Source organism: Myotis davidii, unplaced genomic scaffold, assembly GCF_000327345.1.
Source record: "Myotis davidii unplaced genomic scaffold, ASM32734v1 scaffold474, whole genome shotgun sequence".
Taxonomy (NCBI): Eukaryota; Metazoa; Chordata; class Mammalia; order Chiroptera; family Vespertilionidae; genus Myotis; species Myotis davidii.
Genome location: NW_006285783.1, coordinates 8,068 through 17,929, shown reverse-complemented (window position 1 = coordinate 17,929; position 9,862 = coordinate 8,068). Strand labels below are relative to the sequence as shown.

Genomic DNA, 9,862 nt, shown 5'->3' with positions numbered 1-9,862 from the left:
ACCCAGGTCTCCCGCAAGGAAGCCCCGTGTCCGCACACTCAGCGACGCGCCCGCACGCGGGCTGGTCCGGACTCCGCTTCACTTGCACCTGTTTTCCCGGGAGGCCGCCTCTTCGGCTTCGCCCCCGCCCCCGATAGGCTGGAATCGAGGCCCGACCCCCTCTTTGGCGGGTTCCCGCCCCACACGGAGACGCGACCTGAAACAGCTCCTTCCACCAGCCAGTCACTGCCGCCAGCCAGTCACCACGAGCTACTCCGCGTCGTCTTCGCCCGCTTCCGCCTCCGGTGCCGACAGCCACGCCCCCAGGCGAGCGCCGCTCCGGCCGCTCCCGCGCAGCTACGGCAGGGGCGCGCAGGCGCAGGCGCAGGAGCGCGGACTCCCGGACGGCGTGCGCGTGGGCTGTGGGACGGGCTGGCTCCCAGCTGTGGGCGGAGCAGCGTCTACACAGTTTGGCTCCGTTGACTGAAATCCCAGTGGGAGTCGGGCACAGGAAGCACCCGCGCTTGTCACGCTCTAAGAGTCCCTCTCATGCCGAAGTGGAGGCCTCCAGAAAGGTAGGAATATTTATTTTGTCAGCCACAAGTTTGTGATACTTTGTTACCGAAGGATCAGGAAACGAATACATCGCCTGTTTTCCAAAGTAAATTTACCAATTTACACACAAATGGAGCTTTGAAAAAAATATGCAGACTTCAGCCTCACACCACACCAACTGAACTGTAACCTCTGGACAGGCTCAGAATAAAAGAGTTAAGTTCATTAGGTGATTCCGACACATCTGGGAGGTTGAGAGCCACTTTCCCAAATCTAAATCCAGCTCCCGCCATGGAAGCCAGTGTGCGGTGATTTGGCCACAGCGCTGAAAGCAGTTCTGGTCAGACTGTTCCAGGCCCCGGAAGGCTCCCTCTCCCGCCTCTGTGCAGAGTTAACATAGCCAACCTTCTAGTCTGCTCTGCGGTTGAACAGTCCGTTTATACTAACACAATTCACAAAGAAGCATTAAGACTGAAGCCCTTCTACTTACAGAATATCTTTCTTTAATATGCTAATGAATGGCTTTCACAAACTGCCACCCCTTGGCACCTTGGCCTTCATGGAGAGCTTGCTTCTAGGAGCTGGTAGGACTCCTGGTTCCTCAGAGAAGAGCAGCGCTGCAACATGGGCGACAGCCTGCCTGGCTCATGGGATGGTGCGGTCCTTGCCATCCTTGCGCTGAGGCTGCAGCAGGCAGCTGACCCTTGGGGAATCCAACAAGAAGGTAGTTGAACAGGTTGGGCTACAGGTGGAGGTTCTGGGCAGGGTCCCCTCATGCCAGCCCAAGGATATTCTTGAAAGGTACCTGAGCTTCTTACATTGCAGCCAAGGATCTTAGGATTCCTTAGTAGTGATACCACCAACTGCTGGGCCTCCACTTGGTGACCAATTAAAAGTCCTGATAAGTCCTGTGCAGTTTCCATCGCAAAACTGTCATCAGAATGAATAAGAGCAATCTAGTGTTGAAACTCTAAACTACGTGGAGCTAATAGTTGGAGTATTTTCCTGACAAATGTCAAATATCACTGTTTACCTTTAAAATTTAAAACACTCCATGGCCTGATCCCTGCAGTACACCAGAATGCCTTGGCACTCAGTTTGAGAGCCATGGCTATGATGGTTTAAAAATGAGTGATTCTCACCCAGCCTGTGTGGTTCCGTGGTTGAGTGTTAGCCCATGAACCAGGAGGGCACTGGTTAGATTCCCAGTCAGGTCAACATGCCCAGGTTGTGTGCTCCATCCCCAGTAGGGAGTGTGCAGGAGGCATCCAATCAATAATTCTCTCATATCATTGTTTCTATCTCTCTATCCCTCCCCCTTCCTCTCCCTGAAATCAATAAAAATATTTTTTTAAAAGAGTGATTCTCATTTTTTCTTAGAATGCGTATTCTAGCTAATCATTTTCTTCCAAAGTGCTACTAGGGTAAGGTCCAATGTAACCTGACTCCTTCCACCCTGAAGACCCCCTAAAACTAAGCCCCACAGGAGACCATAGCAGGCACTGAGTCTCCACAGGCCTCTCTAGATTCTGACGTTCCTACAGAGGACATCTTAGATAAATCTAAAATTCCTTTGGAAGAAGAGCAATTAACTATTTTAAATAAAATAAATTAGAAGTTATACTTTTTAGAAAGTAGCCGATTAATTTAGAAATTGGCCTACTATTAGGCAAACACTGACAGACAATATTAAATGCTAAGAAAATAAAAAACACAATACAGTCCATTGAACATTTATAAAAATTCTTGCTGACTTTCCTACCCTGCAATATTTCATATCTGATTTTCACACCTAGTTACCAAAGAAATAAAATAGATTCAAATTACAGAATACACCTTTACCTGGATTTATAAGTGGGCATAGCCAAAAGAATGTTTCATTCTAGAAACAGGCTGTTAACTATACTGGTAGATATAAATATTCTAACTAAACAAAAGTTCTGATTAATATTCTGCTTAAAATACAGTTAATAATAAATATAACTGGATATTACCATAGTATAAGTAACAAGCTAGACTAGACCATAAATAAATGTATAGAACATTTATGATTATGACAAAAGTTGAATGCCAAACATCAAAGGAGAGAACAGATTGAAGTAAAAAATTTCTGAAGCATTTAATTCATCATGTATTCACACTCAAGATGCTGAAGGAAATGTCTGTATCTGCTGAGTTCTTGTTGGCAGCAATGAGAAGGCAGAACTTTCTTATGCGTTATTCTGTCCAGTCTCACAATCAGAAGCAATCTTTGATTTGTTAGATGCTTCATAAGCTCGGATAACAAGTCTTAGGTGAGTGATAATTTCCTTGTCTGCTGTTTTCATGTTAAATCCCAACATCTTCATGATAGTTTCTCGAAAGTCGACTTCCTTCAAAGAGCCACCACAAAATTCAAGACATGTCATTAGTTTTGGTCACCTACTTACTGTATACGATGAAATTGGTATGAGAAAATTAGTCTTATTAAACATTTCTTTGTGAAATATAACATCCTATATTCAAGTATTTTTAATCTAGAAAAATGGTCTCCTCTGTTACAAGTAGCCTTTATGTAAAATTTTCTTTTAAGATTTTTTTCTTATTTTTACACTTTTATAGACTAAACTTAATTTTATTGCTGCTTATGTTTCATCCATAAGGTAACTTCTTTTTGAACCTCTATTTTGCTGTGGAGTAATAGCAGCAAATACATTTCTCTAAACACATATCTCTCCACCCATGCTTCTAAAACCATAATGATCAACAAGGAAAGCAGATAAAAACATCCATAAATCATGTCTAAAACATAACTAGAGAATACCACAGATTTCAGTTTGCATGTAAGCGAGGGAATAAATACCCGAAACCAGATGAGGCAGCTCCAGAGTCCACGCTGGAGGAGGCATCTAGTTTCCACTGGTGTCCCAGAAACGGGAGAATGCATAAATGGGGAAATACTAATACTGAGAACAAGTCTGAGACCCGGTGGATCAGAACCTGGCAAGTGGGGAAGGCCAAGAAAGGGAGCTGGGAGAAAATAAGAAAGGCAGTATCACTCAGACTGTTCGGGTGATGAAAATACTCTCTCCCAAAGAGCCATGAAGCAGGGGAAACATGCTTGACACAATGCCTGATATGAATTAAATATTAATTAGATAAGGATCAGCAGACATGGGGTTAAAACACCTTTCTAAAGTTATTGTTTCAGAATAGAAAAAAATATATGTGTAAGACGCTTTGTGGATAAAGAAATGTTGATGGAATTCAAGCAAGAATAAGACAAAATCTTCTCAGAAATGAAGACTAAACTACAGAATGCCCAAAGGAGAAGAGATTGACTGAAAATATAATAAGGAACACTAAAAAAGAATTAAAAATGTGAATAGGCACAAGTTAAAAAAGAGAAAAAGAAACTGATAATATCATGCCTTGATTTTTTTAAGACTCTAAGTTGCATATTTCTTAAGCAACTAATATATGAAGGTATGACATAATCCCACAATAGCCCAAAATTATCAGGCTTTTAAGAATTCTTAAAATACGTGCTTTATAAATACAGTGAAAATCTAGGCAAATTTAGAAGCACTTCCCTCTTGTCCTAGAAAGTGACCCAGCCCCAAACACATGGTTTCCCCTGAACTTCTATTCCATCATCTCTGCCCTCCCTGTCCTTGGTTAGTCAGAGGATGTGTGTGCAAACCTAAGATCATCATATATCCCACTATCACCACTGTAAATTCACCAAGGATCGGCATTTGACCTGAGCTGGGCTTATAAATACCTTTTCTTGGGATTCTCTTTATTGTCCCAGAAACTCCTCAACTATAAAACTCTGTGGTTTTCAGCCCTAACCGGTTTGGCTCAGTGGATAGAGCATCAGCCTGTGGACTGAAGGATCCCAGGTTTGATTCTGGTCAAAGGCATGTACGTACCTTGGTTGCGGGCACATCCCCAGTAGGGGGTGTGCAGGAGGCAGCTGATCGATGTTTCTCTCTCATCGATGTTTCTAACTCTCTATCCCTCTCCCTTCCTCTCTGTAAAAAATCAATAAAATATATTTTAAAAAACAAACTCTGTGGTTTTCAGTCAGATAGACAAGCTGACACAGGGAGCTGCCAAGAAGAGATGCTGAGGAAGGCCTTACAAGTTTCCAGGTGCTCATCCTAGAGCCCAGGTACATCTCTGCCCACGCAGAGCTCTGGTTGTTTAACTCCTTTTGATTCCATAAGCCAATAAATTCCCTTTTGTCTAAGTTAGGTGGAGTCTAAGTTGAGGTGAGTGTTTATCACTTCAACTTAAAGCAGTGGTCAGCAAACTGCGGCTCGCGAGCCACATGCGGCTCTTTGGCCCCTTGAGTGTGGCTCTTTCACAAAATACTGATTTCTGCGCACGGACCACGAAGTTTCAATCGCACTGTACATGCGTGCCCGCACGGGGTATTTTGTGGAAGAGCCACACTCAAGGGGCCAAAGAGCTGCATGTGGCTCACAAGCCGTAGTTTGCCAACCACTGACTTAAAGAATCTTAATATAGTTATGGTAATTTTTTTTTTTAAACCTCTTGTGGTCGTCCTGACACTTCTTCAAGTGTGTTCTTTGCTGTGCAGAGCTCAGGAGTGATAGCATCTAAGATCTGATGGGTCCCGTCTTTGTTCCATCTTGCCTCTTGCTTGGTTGGGTCTAATGCAGTTTTCAAGTTATCTGTTTTCATAGCTGCCTTCCCTTTCATTGCTTCAACTTTTATTAAAGATTGCCTGAGCTTCTGAATTGTTTTGTCCTGTGAGGGTATAAAGTTAAGGTTGGGGGAAAGGGAGATGACTGTGATTAGATCTCTTTTAAATAATAGGTAGGCATGATGAATGATAACTCATGCTTCTATTCTTTCCTTTAAAAAAAAATAAGAGGTAGATACATGGAAAAGAAAACCCCACAGCTTGTGAATTAAGAGGACATTTCTCCACCATCATACTCATCAATAACCAACAATCACTGAACACTTTTATAAACTAGGCACTTGGGTTAAAAGAGGGTGAACAAGTGTTCCATGTCCTCAAAAGTCTTATAGTACAGCCTGTGCTGATTAAATACAGAAACAGGGAAAATAAGTGGCTCTGTAGTAAGAAATATTGCTGATAAAAAAGTTGATCACCTGTGGTTTAAGATGTTTAAAAATGTATATTTGAAATACTACAACTGAAGCTTGAAATAGAGAAGGTCCAAAGAGGAGCCCAAAAATGACTAAAATTATTAACTATTACCCCAATTAAAAAGACAAAAGTAAGACTAAAACAAAAAAGCAAGGGATCCAGAAGTTACCTTTGAGGAGTAGGAAGAGGAATGAATACTTAAGGGCTTTCATGGAATTGATATTAGTCTGTTTTTTTAAGATTAGTAATAGATTTGCAGGCATCAACTGTTATGATATATGCTTTTAATATTATATACATTCTTTTGTACGTGTGTACAATAATTTTAACATTAATTTTTAAAAGTTTGATGAGATATATGCAGCTAAAATAGTAATAATCAAAGCTTAAATACATTTTTGAAAGCCTCACTTCCTTTACTTACTTTAAGGACATTTACTCTTGTCAGTTGGGTTTTCATATTTTTATTTGACAATTTCAAATCACTGAGCTGTTTCTGAAGTTGCCGAATTTCTTCCTCTAACCTTAGTGTTGTTGCAATTTGCAAATTCTGCTTAATAGTTAGTAATGTTTGTTGTTTGTTGTCTTTCTCTAGCTGTTTAAATATCTTGCTGTTCTCATCTATTCGGGAATTTTTAGTCCTGGAGTTTTCCTTTGAAGAAATCAATAGTATTGAAATAAAGAAGTTGTGTTAAAGAGGGAAGAAAGTAAAAACACATGATATTAGGAAGGAGAAACATACAGAATGCATAGATAGAGAAAATATACCAATCATTCTAAAAGAATATTTTATAACTCAGGAAAATAAGTTGAGAATATAAAAGAAATATATCATTTCCTAAAAAACAATATAATAATATACACTCATGCCCAGAAAATCCAAGAACTTTAGTAAAGAATATTATTGGACTGAATAAATGAATTCAGTAAGGATATTTAATAAAATATAAATATATCAAAGGTTTTTATCTATGTTAATAATAAGTATTTCAATTAGAAATGGGATAATATGCTATTCACAATGAGCAGAAAAATCTATAAAAGAACAAATTTTACAAGAAAGACTTATATGAGGGTCTTACAGTACTTACATGAAGAACATTATAAAATCCTATTGGAATACATAAAATAAGATCTATTAAAGAGAAAGAGGTCATGTACCAAATTATCAAAAATTATCAGACTAAAACCATAGCTATTTAAATTATGGATATCTGAAAAAGTAGTATATAAGTATATTAATAATCTCATTTTAAGTAGACATTTTGAAATATTGAGAATCAAAATATATTTTTAATTTGTCCAAAATTATATCATTACAAAGCTGAGTAAAATGTAAACAATACTTACAAATTGCCACTTTGACAAATATAAAATTCACATGAACAGATCAACTCATACAGTGTAATCATTAACCAACTTTACTTTTGTCCTTCGTTGTTCCTTTAAATGTATTCTGTAGGACTAATTCTTCATTTGCCACTAAATGAAATTTAGGGCAAAGTCATGTTTTTCCTGATCACTTTCAATTTAATGTAAAATTATAACAATTTTACTCAAAGTTATGGCTACTCAGGAGATAAGAAAAACACTAACATTAAGAAATTATAAAGAAAACCAAGTAAAAATATATTGGATATCACAAAAGTAATAGTTGAAATAAACAACACAGATGAGATCAATAGGATGGGTAAAGCTAAGAAACTCTCATAGGAGGCAGCAGGAAAGGATAAAAATATATACAATATTTTAAAAAATATATTAAGGTTTTTCAAAGAGGCAGTATCAATAGGGCGGTGTGCATGCGTGGGTGCGTGGGTGTGCATGTGTGCATGTGTGTGTGTACATGTGTTTATTTAAGAGACAGAAAGAGATTTGGCTAATCACAATTGTGAGTTCTGGCAAGTCCAAAATCTGCAGGGCAACCCAGCAAGCTGAAGACCTAGGCGAGTTGATACTGTGGCTCAATCCAAAGGCAATTTGTAGGTAGAATCTCTCTTCCTCAGGAGGCCTCAGTCTTTTTTCTCTAAAAGCCTTCAACTGATAGGATGGGGCCCACCAAAATTATGGAAAATAATCTGCTTTACTCAGTCTTCTGATTCAAATGTTAATTAGATCTAAAATCTAACATCTAGACTGCTTTTAGAACAAACATCTGGGCACCAAGTTGACACATAAAGTTAACCATTAAACAAAGAAATGAAGGATTGAATTAGAATCTAACCTTCAGCCTGGCCAGTGTGGCTCAGTGGAAGAGTGTCAACCCATAAACCAAGAGATCACTAGTTCGATTCCCACGAGGGTGGGGGAGGTACTTGAAATATCAGGAGGACTACTCTGTAAAGTATATAATTGTCTAACCATTATGTTGTACACCTGAAACTAATACAGAATAATATTGAATGTGAGCTATAATTGAAAAAAAAAGATGGAAAATTGTATGTCTTTCATCACAATAAAAAAATTTTTTAAAGCCAACCTTCAGATACTAGTCACAGAAAGAGATAATATAAAAAAGAAGAGTTAAAAAAAGAAATAGAGCAGTGATGGCGAACCTATGATACGCGTGTCAGAGGTGACATGCAAACTCATTTTTTTGGTTGATTTTTCTTTGTTAAATGGCATTTAAATATATATCAAAAATATAAGTCTTTGTTTTACTATGGTTGCAAATATCAAAAAATTTCGATATGTGACATGGCACCAGAGTTAAGTTAGGGTTTTTCAAAATGCTGATACGCTGAGCCAAAAGGTTCACCATCACTGAAATAGAGGGTGTAAAATGTTGAAATAAAGGATAAAATTGACAGATGAAAGACTTAGATTAAAAAGTTCAGCCCTACCGATGTGGCTAAGTGATTGAGCATCGACCAGGAGGTCCCAGTTAGATTCCCAGCCAGGGCATATGCCCGGGTTGTTAGCTTGCTCCCCAGTAAGTGGCATGCAGGAGGCAGCCAATCGATGTTTCCTTCTCATTGATGTTTCTATATCTCTCTCCCTCTCTCTTCTCTCTGAAATCAATAAAACATACTTTTTTAAAAAGTTCATAAAGTGCAAACAAGAGAGATAAGGAAAAACCACATATCTAAGCATATTATAACAAAACTAGAGGCCCGGTGCATGAAATTTGTGCACTCAGGTGGGGGGTCCCTCAGCCCAGCTTTGTGCCCTTTCGCAGTCTGGGAGCCGTCAGGGGGTGTCCGACTAAGCAGGCCTAACCCATGCTTCCCGTGAGCCCAGCTCAGGGCTTCTGGCTGAGTGGCGCTCCCCCTGTGGTAGCACACTGACCACCAAGGGGCAGCTCCTGCATTGAGCACCTGCCCACTGGTGGTCAGTGCGCATCATAGCGACCGGTCATCCTGCCATTCGGTCGATTTGCATATTAGCCTTTTATTATATAGGATTTAAGAACATCAAAGCAAATAAGAAAAGTCTAAAAGTTTCCTGAAAGAGTAAATCATCTACAAAGGAATAAGAATCACATTGATATCAGACATCTCAACAGTAACAGGGGAAGCCAGTAGATAGTTACAAAGAATTTTACGAAGGAACTTTGAACTTAGAAGTTTATATCCAGCCAAACTGTCATTCAAATATGAGGGTATAATAAAAATATTATCAGGCACATGTGGTATCAGAAAGTTTGCCAAAGATCCAATTGTTAAAAATTCATGTAGAAAAGGAGGATGCTTCAAAAGATATGCAACTGAAGGTGATCATATACCTTGTTCAAGTTTAGTGATTATCTAAAAATAATCAGGACCAAGTTAAAGAAAACAGAGAAAGTATACTCAAATAGCCCACAAAGTAAGAATTTAGAGAATAATAATATATTTGGGGGTCAGAGACCAAACAGGTATGACATTCTTGTAAATATTAAAATAAATAAGTTTTGTTCTTAGGGAACACCAGCATCAGAATAAAAATAGAATATACAGCTTTAAAACCAGCAGAAAAAGATTGATTTATCTAAAAGAAACCTGGAAAATGAACCCCTGGCGGGAAGTAAAATATATTGACATTATTAAATAAGTTAACAAAAATATATCCTAATATAATAATTGCAATAAATGTAAATGTGTTAAAGTCACCAATTGGCCTAGCCAGTGTGGCTCAGTGGTTGAGAATCAGAAGGTCATGGTTCGACTCCCAGTCAGGGCACATGCCTGGGTTGTGTGCTCAATCCTCAGTGTGGAGTGT

General features: G+C 39.0%; 2 long non-coding RNA genes across 2 annotated transcripts in view; both read right to left on the bottom strand.

Moving 5' to 3' along the window:
• Positions 1–2,670: 2,670 nt before the first annotated feature.
• LOC102755331 lies at positions 2,671–8,565 on the bottom strand. The gene is made up of 4 exons (XR_001512703.1): positions 8,534–8,565; positions 6,087–6,314; positions 5,074–5,292; positions 2,671–2,906 (listed from the first exon to the last, which is right to left on the bottom strand). It is a non-coding gene; the product is annotated as an uncharacterized LOC102755331 (long non-coding RNA).
• A 73-nt stretch (positions 8,566–8,638) lies between these two features.
• Positions 8,639–9,862, bottom strand: part of LOC107181984 — a 7,578-nt gene continuing 6,354 nt past the window's right edge. Inside the window, exon 3 of the long non-coding RNA XR_001512702.1 lies at positions 8,639–8,673. This is a non-coding gene — a long non-coding RNA (uncharacterized LOC107181984). The remainder of the gene's footprint in view (positions 8,674–9,862) is intronic.